The sequence below is a fragment of the Melitaea cinxia genome, chromosome 22 (assembly GCF_905220565.1).
Source record: "Melitaea cinxia chromosome 22, ilMelCinx1.1, whole genome shotgun sequence".
In the NCBI taxonomy this organism is placed as follows: Eukaryota; Metazoa; Arthropoda; class Insecta; order Lepidoptera; family Nymphalidae; genus Melitaea; species Melitaea cinxia.
The window spans coordinates 4,136,782-4,153,143 of record NC_059415.1 but is presented as its reverse complement, the minus strand read 5'-3'; positions in this window follow the sequence as shown (position 1 = coordinate 4,153,143).

The following is a 16,362-nucleotide window of genomic DNA, read 5'->3' as shown; positions in this document are numbered from 1 at the left end:
TGTTGGTGAGTAAGGTGACTAGAGCTCCTGGGGGATTGGGGATTGGGTCGGCAACGCGCTTGCAATGCTTCTGGTGTTGCAGGTGTCTATAAGCTACGGTAATCGCTTACCATCTGTTGAGCCGTACGCTTGTTTGCCGACCCAGTGACATAAAAAAAAACGTAATTAGCTAAGAACTACATCTTCAGCCCAAGCTATCTCAGTTTAAGCGTTAATTAAGACAAAACAATAAAATTTACAAATTGAGTTCCGTAATTATTTTCATTAATTCACTCTTGAAGTGAATAGAAACATAACATTTATATAGATAATGGGCGAGGAATTTATTATTCGGGCCGAACGTGATCTGTTACACCTACAGAACCCCCAAGTTGAAGAAACGAAGTTAGGGGTGGAACACCCTGAATATATAATGTGAATATTAATGTTATCCAATCTACGCCAATAATATAATTTAAGCTGGTGTAAACAAAATTAATTTACTAGTAATAGTATAGTTTAACTGAGGTAGGGCACAGCAGTAATTTCCTGCTCAAAATATGGAGCAGCCCGACTGGGGTAGTACCTCGACCTTACAGAAGATCACAGCAAAATAATACTGTTCTCAAGCAGTATTGTGTTCCTGTTGGTGAGTAAGGTGACCAGAGCTCCTGGGGGGATTGGGGATTGGGTCGGCAACGCGCTTGCGATGCTTCTGGCGTTGCAGGCGTCTATAAGCTACGGTAATCGCTTACCATCAGGTGAGCCGTACGCTTGTTTCCGACCTAGTGACATAAAAAAAAATAGATAATGAATTTTGAATTCTATTAATAAAATAGAAAACATTTTTATAGTAAATTATTGAGATTAAGATACGATTTACTAATATTATTGACTGGCCTGTTGGTGTAATTAGCAGTGATCGCGCTTTCTATTTATTCTACATTTTGTGGGTTCGATTTCCAATGAGTTAGACTCAGATTAGTCTAATTTAGGTTTATTTACTTAGATGTGTACTACTTACATATACAATTCATCATCATCATCATCAGCATCATCATCATCATCATCATCATCATCATCATCATCATCATCATCATCATCGTCATCATCATCACTTCATCGTCATCCTATCGCAGTCCACTGCTGGACATAGGCCTCCAAAAGTTCGCGCTAAAAATGGCGTGAACTCATGTGTGTTGCCCATAGTCACCACGCTGGGCAGGCGGGTTATATAAATTATAGGTAGGTATATCAATCAGCTATTACCTAAGGCGTAGGCATTATGTTGCCTACCTCAAGAAATCCTACACTACAGATTTGGAGAATTTCCCTACTATGAGTAAAGATTTCTATCAGGTATGTGTGATAACAACTAGAGTCGATGGTTTTACGTGCTACCAGAAAACGTACTCAAAAAATATTATAGAAACAAAAGTATTACTCTTAGCGGGAATCCACGACTGCTGGCATTAAGGCGTCTTGTGCCACACCAGAACGACTGAATATTTAATTTATTACATAAACGTGTTCTTAAAACCTTGTTCAATACACTTATAGAGTACTTTTTAATGACTCAAGTAACTAATTACAATTTGAGCCGGCGTATTTTATATGCTATGACAAACTTATGAAAATAAAAATTGTATTTGCACTCTAAGAAAAACAAATCGATGGCAATTTACATCGACAAGTAGTGAAATTTAATGATAACATTATCAACGTAATCGAAGTCAGTTAAATACGCATCAGGTATAACTCAGAATCACTCGTCATATCTTGCTCAAATTTAATATAACCAAACAATCATCTGCTTATGATTATAAAAAAATAATCAAAATCGTTACACCCAGTAAAATTTATGAAGTATCACAGGTAGCAATGGTCGAATTGAGAACCTCCTCCTTTAATGAAACAACTTTTTTCGGATTTTATCGCGGTTTATTATTATCTTTTGATTCCCGACGTTTCGGATACTTTACAGCAACCATGGTCACGGGGGGACTGAGGTGTCAGACGTCCCAACGTTACAAAGTTATTCGAAACTACCCGACATACATCAATATCTTATATAGTCCTATCTACGCAGAATGTGCTAATTGAGTCTTTAATCTGTGGTGAATTATGCTTAGTTTTTGATTTAATTATATTAATAATGGGGTCCCAAGCAGGTGGTAATTGCCAGCCATCTTCTCTATTGAAATTTGGATGTTTTTTAATTTCAATAGCCTCACGGATCATCCTTGGTTGGAATCGGTGTTCTTTTGCGAGGATCTGTGGTTTATCGAATCTAATATAATGGCTAGCTGTGTCTAGACTGTGTTCACAGATTGGGGACTTAGTATAGCGACGATGTTTTAAGTCAGCTATATGTTCTTTAACGCGAGTTTTGATCGATCGTTTTGTTTGTCCTATATAAGAGAGACCACAGTCACAATCAAGCTTGTATACTCCTGCATCTTGTAAGGGTATATGACACTTGACAGATGGTAAAAATTGACTTATCGTTTTTGGCGGCTTGAAAAAAGTTTTTATAGAAGCTCGCTTTAAGATGAAGCCAATCTTGTCAGTGACCCCTTTCATAAAAGGTAGCACAGCAGGTACTCATTCGACGGTGGCTGGTTTCACACGTTCACTGCGATGAGGACGCGGTACCCGAAGCTTGTTGTCTCGCAGTACTTGCTTGACATGTTGAAGTTCGGTCTCCAGGTGTCGCTCATCGCAGATCCCTCGTGCTCTCTGAAACAAAGATTTACCCACGGTAGCTAACTGTGTTGGATGATGGTGTGATTCACCGTTTAAGTACCTATCCGTATGGGTATGCTTTCTATACACTGTATGGCTTAAGGTATTGTTGGGATTACGGATGACTAATACATCTAAGAAAGCTAAAGATTTATTTGCCTCCAACTCCATTGTGAATTGAATTTTGGAATTTATGGAGTTAAGATGGTGTAAGAATATGGATACTTTATCAGATGGTAATATTGTGAAAGTATCATCTACATACCGTTTGTAGAACCTGGGTGTTATGGGCTATTGAAATTAAAAAACATCCAAAGGGGACTGTCCACTTTGTATGGGGGTTTCGGCCCCGAGTGGACAGTCACTGAGAATAATAATTATATATTAAGTTAGTAGTACTAACAAGTAGGAATTAGAAAAATGATATAATTTTGTGTCCAGGTGTTTCTTTTTTGTTTTTTTGTGGATAATTACAAGAAGGTTTCTGAAATAAAAAATCATTGTTTTTGTTATTTTTGTTCTACTAATCGGATTCGTACGTTAACAGAATGTTATCTAAAAACTAGGCAGGTAGATTTATAAAATCTTGAAACCATTTCCAGCCCAAAAACCAAATAATTGTCATGACATGGGCACAACAACCTACTGTCCGTCGACCAACCATGCAGTTGCAATAATATTTTTTTATGGCTTCTCTGCCTGACCTTTATTGTTTACATATAAAATAAATACAAAATATATTTTCCTACTTATAAATACGCCTACTGTGTATTTTACGTCGCAGTAGTGATGAATTCTCGGTTGACGGAAAACCTTTCAGTAGGTTGCTATATCACTATGAAAGAATATGGAAGTCAAATGAATGTATGACGCAAAAGTCTGTAGTTTAGGGTTGCCATAACAAATAATATTTTCAATAAACAAAATAAATCGATTAAGTCGATAATCGAATTTAATATAATTAATTGCTTACTTTTTATGTAGTCAATAACAATGTTTCTAAAATAGTTTATTTTTTATCAAATATTTATAGACTTTTTTCTAATTACATAATTCGATTTAACAATACTTTTAATCGATTTTAACAAATAATTGATTTAAAAATATTATAAAATCGATTGTTCGTTATTAATAATTGTTTGTTTAAGACTGGCAACGTGGTATAATCAAATCACCACCCGGAAATAAACTAGACGTATATAATTAATGAATTAAAATACTTATTAAATAAACTTTTTATCAGTTTATATTGATACAACTGAAAATCACGAATAATCATGGTATAATATATGAAAATTTTTGGTATATTTGTTTTTTTGTATAAATTCTGTTCACGCTGGGCCGAAAATGGACAGTCCCCTTTCAATAGAGAAGATGGCTGGCAATTACCACCTGCTTGGGACCCCATTATTAATATAATTAAATCAAAAACCAAGCATAATTCACCACAGATTAAAGACTCAATTAGCACATTCTGCGTAGATAGGACTATATAAGATATTGATGTATGTCGGGTAGTTTCGAATAACTTTGTAACGTTGGGACGTCTGACACCTCAGTCCCCCCGTGACCATGGTTGCTGTAAAGTATCCGAAACGTCAGGAATCAAAAGATAATAATAAACCGCGATAAAATCCGAAAAAAGTTGTTTCATTAAATGAGTAAAATTCGCGTAAACATTAGAAAACAATATGTGAACCTCCTCCTTTTTTGAAGTCAGTTAAAAATTGTGTTTAGTTATAGAAATTATTGTAATTACACATTTGATAAATCAAAAGTCTTAAAATATAAAGACAAATTCCAAAAACTTTTGACAATCAAACCATTTCATTCAATTCTTTGCTTTTGATTAATGGGCTGTCAAGACCGTTGAAGCTAAACAGCTAGATATTTCAGCTGATGACAGCGCTTTACAGTCGTGCATGTTTTTTACCTTTTTAAAACGTTTTTTTTAATACGTAAGAGCTTAAAGCGCTAGAAAAGTATTATAATGTAGAAGAACAACTTGTAACACAACGTTATCAATTTTTATAATAGATTGGTTTGGTAAACATAACAAAATGTCCTAATAAATGTGTATACTTGATACTTGACGTAGTCTAGGAGTTCAGGCTTGAATATACAATTTTATGATTTCAATTTGTCATCAAGGATAATAAGACTAATCAACATATAAATTATGGTAAAAAGCAATATTTCCTTAAATAGCTTGCAGTTCTTTTATGTAAGTTATAAAGCAAATTATAAAAACAAACATGTATAACAATCAATCACTTGCGACCATTTACTTTGTCCCATTTCCAGTCTATTTGTCGCTATGTATCGATCGGAACGGGTCAGAGTGTATGTTGGTAATAAATCGAGATTTTAATACGATTATTTAACAAGATAACTCACCTGGTTTTATTTGTATTTACCGATAACGAAAACGTACCTTACGAAACTACTTAAAAACATATGAGAACAGCTATACCAATACTAACTAAACTATAATAATACCGTTATTTTTTTTATAAGGAATAACGCGAATTCTCAATGTATCTAAATATAAACTTCTTTTGAATTAAAATAAAATTTTATAGTTAATGAGAATAACTTTATTAGATCACTGAAATTCATTTTCAACTTGCTGGTCACGCGGCTTCGTCCGCGTGGAATTTATTAAAAAAAGTTATTGTTCAGTTCGTAGAGTTAAATAAATTTCTAAAATAAAGTAGCCTAAATTATTCCTTATTCCATCAGCTATCTGCCAGTGAAAGTACCGTCAAAATCAGTCCAGCCCTTTTTAGAAAATAGCCGAAACAAACAGACAGACAGATAGATAGACGACAGACAGACAGACAAAAATATAAAAAATGTTATTTTGGTATATGTACCGTGTCGATATCCATATGCATTATAAAAGTAAAAAGTGGTTATTTTAATATTACAAACAGACTCTCCAATTTTATTATATATTATTTTTTATAGATCAAATATAGTCAAACAAATGTCACGTCTTAAATAAGTTATATTTATGCATATACATATCTCTGAGGATGTGCGCTGAGTACTCTTCAAAATAAAAACACCTTGAGCATTCTTACACGGACCCGATGGTAAAATCCTGTGTTAAAATGTTCGACATGAATTATGCATATACTATCGCGTGTATATGCTTCACATGTAAGGAGGAATAGCACGAAAATATATTTCTATGCTAACAAATGGAGAGCCGTTTTTTTTTTGTTCGGTTATACTGCGAAAACTACTGAAACGATTGGAACAATACTTATACTATAAGATGCAGTGTGTTTTGGAGAAGGTTTTAGTATATATGGCTTATAAGTGTGATAACGTATTCCATGTAGTTAAAAGTGTGTATTGTGAATGAATAATTATAGATTTGAAGTGAGAATTAAATGTTTGTTGAGTGTTCTCAGTCTTGTTCTACATATGAGTAACAATAGCTATCAAGTGTACACGATAACAACTATCTTAGTAAATCGGTAGCTTAGGTAAGTGGATAATAATCTTACATAACCTTTCCCTTCTTTCCTCATATCTTAGTTTTGCTTTAGAACAAGCAGAGATTTGTTTAGCGTCGAGCATGCTTATAAAATGACGACCCACTTTTGAAGTTACCCGAGATTTTTTCTTCATTTTCTTCAAAAAGTGATTCTCTAACTACCAATGATTCGCAATTACTTAAGGATAGAATATTATTCTTCTTCCTTGGGTAAAAATGGCTTTTAATAGTGCCAAATGAGCACATATGATTTCGCTAATGTCACGTAGATTATTTCGTAGATTATATTCTGTATCTCGCTAGGCACCTTCTATCGAATACATTAGTGTATGAAAACTGCCTTTAATTAGAAACATTAATAAAAAATGTTCCTTTGACATGTGAATATAACACGTTACACATAAAACAGGCAAACATAACGGACTTTTTATACTTTTTAAATCCCTAAATAATTTAGTTCATGCCAAAACAAAAGAACGTTATTTAGTCATCTTTCTGCAGAGTTGTCTGGAAGAGATCTCTACGTTGTGATAAGATCGCATCTTGCTTTTGTGTATCTAATTCTAAGCCTCCTTTTGTGTTATATTTCTTCCTTTCGGAATATTTTTTAGTAATTTTATATGTATTTAAAAAGCATTTTATGTATTATATACTGTTATTTTTGTTAAAGTCTATGTATATAAAATTAATAATAAATAAAAAAATAATAAATAGTGTTAATATTAAATAAATCAATATTAACACTTGATTCTTCGGGACTTAGGTACCGCGATTTACATTTTGAAACTCCCGATAATTCGGTGACGTTGCAGACGCCATGGTGAACCTTGCGGATCGTGCCATAAAGTCGCTGAAATGTCGGGAATTTCAAAATGGTAATCGGTAAGTCCCGTAGAATCAAGTGTTAATATTAACATATTGATAATTGATTTAATAAATCCAATGATTATCTAAATAAAATAAACTCTTTAGCTTTAAATAAAAACTATTGGTCGCCCAGAGCTCTAATTTCAACCACAATTAAAAATTTAAATTAAAGAAAACGAAAAATTTTTGAAAATAAAGAACCTTTTTTTCATTTTTCAATTTGACTACAGACTTTGACACTCAACTGTATAATATGCGTGTGTGTGTCAAATACATGGTAGTGTGTATTGTTTTTTTTTATTGATTTAATATATTTTTATGCATAATTAAAAAAATATTAGCATTCTGCACTCGTCTCTTTATAAATTATAAGTGTACAAAATTTCATACACCTCCGTCCGCGCAATTTTCGTAAAAAGGGGTACAAAGTTTTTGCTTCACGTATTAATATATCGTGCCCAATAACCAAAATCTAAATTGATATCAAATTACAGCTGTACATCAACATTCGATGTTATCATTAGACGTCTTAAAATGTCGGCTTTTTCGTGTCTTCTCCATTCTACCTGATATTGGTGAAATCATTCGTGTTATTTTGTACAATTGAATTTCATTAATCCAAATGAATGAGTGAAAATGTCAGTTCAAAATGTCTTCGTTAAAGCTCGGTTCTATAAAGGGAAATAACAAATTAATAAAGAAGTAGTTTGTGTCTATTTTATGGTCCAGTAAATTTAATTTTTGTTACATATTATATAAATGTTTATATTTATATATCTCTATTCCTACTACTATTATAATTGCTGAAGAAACTGTGTCTATAACGCTTTAACGTCTAAATCACTGGACCAATTTGAAGAGAGAGGTGAAATTTGATATAGACATAGAGTAGATGTTAGGGACGTTTCGTTTTATATAGACAAAAAATGAAAAAATTTAATTAGACTTGCAAGCTTATATGAAAATTCGCCATCATCGAAGGTAAAACCAAGAAACTTTTTATATCGACACTTAATAAAAAAGTGTTTTATTTTGAGAATAAATTTCCTGAGTAATAATAATTGTGTTTGCTAGCAAACGTAAAAAACTGACTTCAATAACATCGACAAGTTATACAACGTAAGTAGACGAAAAAAATTAACAAACGCACAAGTCATCACTACGATTTTCGAAGGTTCCACTCGATTTCTCTAGGATGCTATTATCAGATCCTGGCTTCCTTATCATGATACCACCCAAGGGTGGTAGCCTAATAAGGAAACCAATCGCTTCGTAAACGACGAAGTTATCCGCGACCACACTTAAAAAAAAATATAGGTCTAATTGAGAAACCTCCTCCTGTTTTGAAGTCGATTAAAAATGGTACTCGAAGTATTGTTTTACTGTTGGTGAGTAAGATGACCAGAGCTCCTGGGATTGGGAATAGGGTCGGCAACGCACTTTCGATGATTCTGGTGGTGCAGGTGTCTATAAGCTACGGTAATCGCTTACAATCAGGTGAGCCGTATGCTTGTCTGCCGACCTAGTGACATAAAAAAAAAAAGGAAAATTTACCTTCGGGCAAAATCGCGGGATAAGCAAGTCTAGTAATGAAAAAAAAACGTGTAATTTTTTATAATAAATTCATGTCATACTTAGCGGTAAATAAATATATAGCTATGACAAGGGGTTTGAATAAACTAGAGTTTTTATGTAATATTCAGAAAGGGTGGTAACATTGTTTATCTGTGGACTGACATCGCGTGTACAGCAAAAAATCAATGATTACATTCTAGGGGAAGGCTTACACTGGGAGTCATCAATATTAATACCGAGCAAAGAAGATAAATACTACGTGACAGGATCCTTAATATAAAGAAGAAAAATGAGATTACGAAGGATGCAACTCTAGAGACATTGAACCAAATGATAAAATGTTACTTGCCTAACAGTGTCGTAGCCATTATAAATTGTACAAATTGTAAATGTTTTAAATACAGTTAAGGACTTAATTACAGAGATAAAATAAATATTTTATTAAAGTACTAGTTGTGCTAGACTTCGTCCGTGTGGAATAGTGACTTTACATGTTCAACGTAATTCTTTAAATCGGCATAACTTTTTTATTTATGAACCGATTGACATGAAACAAACACTAAAAACCACATCTAAATCGGTTAAGCTGTTTCTGAGATTAGCGTGCACAAACGCACAGACAAACAGACAAAAATTCTCGCAATTATTGTTTTGGGTGCTATTTGCGTTGATAAAGGTCCCAATAATATTTTTTCTCATATATCCTAAATGTAGAGACAGTGACCCGTTACATTTTTATTATATGTATTGATTCCTTCTTTTATAGGTAATGTATCCTATATATGTAATATTGTGTTGGTGACTACCTTTTTTTTTGTTAACATCGTATAAATGTTATACTTTGTCCTACAATACTTTGATATGTTTATCTTATGAAAAAGAAGTGTTAGAAAATTATAAAAAAATATGTGTCTATTTTTATTTACCTTATATTTCAAATCTACAGTAAAGCAGCGTGTTCAATTCCTTAATAGGAGGCACAAAAACAAAAGAAAACGACAAAAACCAAGCAAAAAAAAAACTATTTCGGTCACAATCTTAAGGTTGTAGTAAACAACGCTTATTTGGTTTAAATACAAATGTGATATCAAGCGTATTAATAACGTAAACTAAATAAAATCTAATACTTATGTTAGATTATTTGTATAAGAATGTAAACATCTAAATTTTATTACGCGTAACCTACCAAAGTAACAAGACTACAATGGAAATATTGGAGAAATACAATCAAAATCTCGTATGGGGGAGTCTAGTAATACATAATAGAATTGAATTATCTTGTAAATGAGTTTTCTTATTTAGTCAGCACATGATATGACAGTTTTAAATAAATTGTTTATCAGAGATATTTTGGATTGAATAGTAGTACAATATATAGGGATCATGTCAGAATATTAAGGTCTCAAATATTAAAATATATGAAACCTATACAAATAAATAAAATTGGAGTGTCTGTAATATTAAAATAACCACTTTTTACTAAATGCATATGGATGTATTCATGGTATATATACGAAAATATCATTTTTTAAAAAATTTGTCTGTCTGTCTATTTGTTCCGTGTTCTCTAAAACAGCTGGACGGATTTTGATGGGATTTTCATTGACAGATAGCTGATGTAATAAAGAGTAACTTGGGCTAGTTTTATTTTTAGAAATTTATTTATTTCGTAACTTCGTGAACTGAAGTTTTTAATAAAATAAATAAAATAAAATATATATTAATACTAGCTATGCTCGCAACTTCGTCCTCGTGGAATTTATTTTATTGCTCACTTTGCAGATCTATAAAATAAATAAATTTCTAAAATAAAAGTAGCCTGTGTTACTCTTTACTACATCAGCTATCTTTCAATGAGAGTCCCGTCAAAATCGGTCTAGCTGTTTCTGAAATTACTTGCTGGAACAAACAGACAGACAAACAAAAATTGTAAAAAATGTTATTTTGGTATATGTACCGTGTATACATCCATATGCATTTAGTATAAAGCAGTTATTTTAATATTACTAATAGACACTCCAATTTTGTTAGTATCCAATTCTCCAATTTTATAGTATTTCTATAGATGTATAGATAAATTAACGTCTGAATGATGATAATGACGTTGTTATAAAATAAAAGTTTGAGAAATAGCATGTCTATCAAATAAATATACACACGTAACGCGAGTTCTTAAGAAAATTGGACAGGTAACTGACACTTTGTTTCATGTAATGGAACAATTACGTTCATTTACAATGTATTTATCGTAAACAGAAAACGCCCAAACCCTGGATAATATAAATTACGTTTCTCGTTCAGACAAAATGTATTATTTAGTTCCCGTGGGTATTATACCTACCTTTTATTTCTATCTACTTGGTATTTTAGGCTTGAATGTAGGTCAACTTTCTAGTCTTAGAGCTAATACTACTTTTAAAGAAATATTTTAACTCATAATGCCTACTGCTTTGCAGTTCTAAGACTGTTTCTTCTCTAAATTAAGTGTTATTGTATTTCACAGTTTTGTTTATTTATTTCGATTCATTTTCTGTTTTTATATCAGTTGTATTACCAATCAAACTCTGTTGCGAGATTTTTTCCGCAAGAAATTTCACATATCTGTAAATGCCGTAGGAATATTCTCCCAAAATTAATATTAAAAGAAATATTAACTAATGTCTGATACAATCTCTATAAAGATTTAAGAAATTTATACCTGTGCTTTAAATATTAGTGGTTAAAACGTGTAAATGAAAAGTAACTAAGTCGTATACGTCCCGCTACTGGGCAGAGTACTTTTTTTTCAAAAGGGAGTGGGGAATAGAATTTAGAAAATGAAATACCCAATGCCATCCTATTCGGCGTTATAGCTCTAAAATTATTTGTAACTTTTTGCCTAAACTGCGACAGTTTGTTCAAAAGGGTCAGTTTCAAAGTTACAATTGGTTAAGCATTATTCTGAAATTAATTAGGAATTTAGTAACTCTGTATTCTCTATATTCTTCAGTTTGTATCCACGAATACAAACTATGAAGAAAACAGAAAAAATCTAATTCTTGTGTTTGAACACTATGCTATAGCTTTTAGTATTTGTATGTTTTACTTTCCGTTATTACAATCGTTTTGTTATTTGCTTTTACTGTTAGGTAACTCAATTATTGGAAAGCGTTATGGGCCATTAAATATCACATAATCTTCCTTAGTTCGAGCTTGAATTACGAAATGAATAGTCGGAGCGTTAACCATCAAAAGTCGACGACCGAAATTTATCACCGTTGATCCCGCAAAGCTCATGTTGTTTTATTTTTTATTTTTATTAAAGTTGTGGAAGTAACATTTTATAAATATTTCATTATAAGCCTCAGTTAAGGCCCTCCACTAGGATTTGCTCTTGTATCGGGGTCCCGAAGTACATGTATTACACAAATACAAATACATGACTATGGCTACCATCCGTATGGCATATAAAAATATTTGCCATGAACGATGATCGAACACGCGATGGCCAGCGCAACAGTGTCACAGCAGTTGCGCCTAAACATCGTCAGAATATCAGTATGACGTTATATTTTTAACCGGCTTCAAAAAGGAGGAGGATATCAACTTGATTTAAAAAAAATTTGAACTGACTTAAAAAAAAGGAGGAGGTTCTCAATTCGACTGTATTTGTTTATGTATGTTACCTCAAAAATTTCTGGATGGACCGATTTCGATGATTTTTTAAATCAAAAGGTGGTGCTCCCGTATTTGTCATGTTGTCCGATATGGGGAATTATTTTCAAATGGTCCTATAAAAATTCATTCAGTTTGACTCAGTACTTTACTGGGTGGACCATTATTTTACGAGCATTTTTTTATTCAAATTACTGTTATTCAACGTGTCCAGAGTTTTATTCATTGTTTATTGTTGTATTATTCAATGTTTATAGTAAAAAGAAAAAAATATTCGTTCTTGGTAGAAATATAAATTTAAATATAAACCCTTCACGCATATAATAAACAACAATTTATTTCCTTGGATTAAAAGCAAAGAACAATGTTAAGATTATGCCCTCAAAATTCAGCACTGAAGCAATAAAAAAAATTGATGAGACATTTGCAAAATTCCTTTTCACAACTTACTTTATAAGACATTTTTTTGTTATTTGTGACCGCATATACTTTTCTTATATTCTCTTTTTAATACTAGCCAGTGGTTAATAACATTCTCATCTCAAATAATTTTTTGTAGTCCGCATAACTGTTGTATATAACTGTAATGACTTTTAAAAATTTCTATATTCTTAATTTATTTGATTAAATAGTATTAAAATTATGTCTATAGCTTACGTTATTATTTTTGACTTATCATTTTAATTAAATTGTCTAATATTTGCAGTAAGGAACGTAATTATTTTTGAACACATATGCTTAAAAAATTAAAGATTGAAAAAAACGGATTAGATATCGCGTTGATTTTTTTTTTTATATAGTAGATTAATAGTAGTAGAGTATGTGAACTTTACCCAGATCACAGCCAAATAATACAGGTGGCTAATCAGTACGGTCCTACAGTGGCGCATAAAGTAGCAAGACCTTTCGTTCCGACACATATAATTCTTATTTCTAATGCGGAAAATTACATCCCCGAATTGCTCCGTCTGTAATATTGTTGATGACTTCTACCACATATTTATGGAATGTGCCCGGAACAAGGACATCAGAGATAGATGTTCTTTTATTAACGAGTTGGGAAGATCTAATAGTATTCTGGCTGACCCACTCTAAGACTTGGCCTGAATGTTAAGTTAGTGGATAAGAGAACTTAAGTTATGTATATGTAATAATCTAAGTCTCCTAACCAGGGCGACATAATCGCCCTTGCGATAAAGCCCTCAAATTTGATTTTAAAAAAGTAACAAGACCTCATAGGAAGGGTCGGCAAACCCGCTCAGGATGCTCATTTTGTTGCTAGCGTTCATACTACGGTAACTGCATACCAAAAGGTGGAAAAAATGCCGACTTCAATATACTCGTACGTCGACAAGTAATACAAAATAATTCGTTGATTTAAAAGACAGTGAAATACTTATTAACAGATAACTATCAGTTACTTTGTACATCTCGATCAAATTGAAATGCGACTACATGACAGTCATCAGCTTTCCATTTAAAAAGTCATCGAAATGGGCGACCCAGAAAAAAGTTATGAGGTGACAAACATAAAAAAAAAAACTGAGAAACTCAGCCTTTTTTAAGTCGGTTATAACGGCAAAGTTCAAACTCCACTTTCAGATAATTCCAAATTAGAATTCTAGTTTTCTGAATATATCGGTCTCTGTCTAGTAGTGTAATAAATAGATCACTCTTTAGAAGCCTCTAAATAAAACATGAGATTTTCATTTACGAGTTTATGTTCTTTGTGTTTTTTTGCCGACTTAAAAAAGAAGGAGGTTCACAATTTGATTCGACTTTTCAATCGACAGGTGGTGTTTGTCATGTGGTCGCATTTAAATTTAATCAAGATCTGACAAGAACTTTTTGATTTAATCTCCAACAATTTACTTAAATTTACTTGACTATTTTTTCGTCAACCATCATTGTAGTATACATACCTCATTCCTTTTTACTAGATAGACCGATTTCGATTATTTCATTTAAATAATAAGATGTACTTGTAATGTAGTTCTATTTCAACTTGATTGAAATCTGACGACTACTTTATGAGTTAATTGTAATTGAAGACTGATTTTTTCGTTTGCGAGCAAACACAATTATCATAAATCCTCTTCAAGAAAGCTCCATTATCTTATTTGAAAAGAAGTCAAGAAAAGGTAATGAGAATACTGCGTAAATTACCTTTCCTCCTTTGGAGTTGCTAATTATGTCAGCTTTCATCTTAGTCAAAAGGTTTTCCTTATCATGTATGTGTTTAGTAAGTTTCGTTCCAAGTTGAGGAAAAGTTACAGACATAAAATAGCATTGAAGTTAGTATAATAATACGTTAAGTAAAAATGTCATATTTTACTGTTATGTCTGTGTTAATAAAAAAATACTCGCAATTTTTATTATTGTTATGAAATTTAAATATAATAAAATTAGGAATCTTTTTTAAAGTCAATTCTCGGCATTTGGTTTAATATAAATAAGGATCGAGCTAAAAAACAGATATATATCATACATGCCATAAACGAATTTATTAGACAATGATGTCATCTGTCATGGATATCTTAATATGAAAGCTTTACGCCTACTGGTTGGTGTCCATAACATACACATATTGTGTTCATAAACATACAAAACACTCACAGTTGAAAAACATACATGTGTATCTATACTAATATTATAAAGAGGAAAGATTTGATTGTTTGTTTGAATTAAATAGGCTCCGAAACTACTGAACCGATTCGAAAAATCCTTTCACTGTTGGAAAGCTAAATTATCTGCCGATAACTTAGGCTATATTACATTTTCAAAAAAAAAATAGGGGAAAAAATGTTTTGAAATTTTTGGCAGTACAAAAGCCAGTTGCCAAACGACGCCAATATCCTTTGTATATAGCTATTTTCTCGCAAGCGAAAAATACAGTCGAATTGAGAACCTCGTCCTTTTTTGGAGTCGGTTAAAAAATATTTAGAGATATATGATTTTTGACATGCGACATATTTTTATAGAGTGCACGTGCTAATAACAATAGTTAGAAACTTATTGCATATCAAAGAAAATATGTGTTTTGTATTCGTGTATGTCACTTTAAATACAGGAGCAATGTACACTGAGATAGAATGTTATTATGTAGGTAGACATATCTCTTAAATTTTGCTACATTTCCTAACACAAGCTATAACAGCTCTGACGCTGTGCGAGAAAGTTTTATCATTAGTTAGTTTAGATCCGGTTTGATCTAGTTTTATTGTTAATTTGATGTCTAAAGTTTTATTCAAAAGCATTGTTGTCTTACGAAACATTCTACGAAATTTTGTATATCATTGTGGTTGAGGTTTGCTATTTTACTTAATTAAGTGCAGCTCGAATACAGCTAGATGTTACTAGTTAGTTTATTCGTATGATCTTTTTGAAATACACGTGAGATTTATCGTATAAATTAGCTCACAATGCATTCTATGTTCCTAAAAATATAGTGTTAGATTTACAGGTTTGAAATATAAAATATATAATATAAGTATATATGTAGTCAAAACTTTTTTGAACAATTTTAAACGCTGATTATCCGGTAGGTATAGCAAAAAAATTTATCGCTAGAAGGCAAAGTTAGAGAGAAAAGAATAGAAATGAATCGCAGAATCACATGTTAGTGGATTCGTTTTTGTCAGATAAGGTTAATATTAAATAAATAAATAGTGTTTGTTCACTCACTAATGTAGATTTAGCATGTTACTTCTCAACCAAAAAAACGACTACAATTTACATCGACAAGTTATAATATGCGAACATCACCGACATAATCGAAGTCAATTAAATACGCATACTTAGTGATAACTTATAAACTACTCGTCAGACCTCGTTCAAATTTAAATAGGACCACTCGACAAGCATAAGCTTTTGATAGAAAACAACGTTAATTTTTTAAGGTTAAATTATCGATCTATGCACGAAAAAATATGATGGCTGTTAGCTAGTATAATATAAACAGTACCTTTGTTCTTTAAGCTACCGCAGCTTTACTAAAACCGCATCCAATATAAGCATATACGAAAAAAATCCGC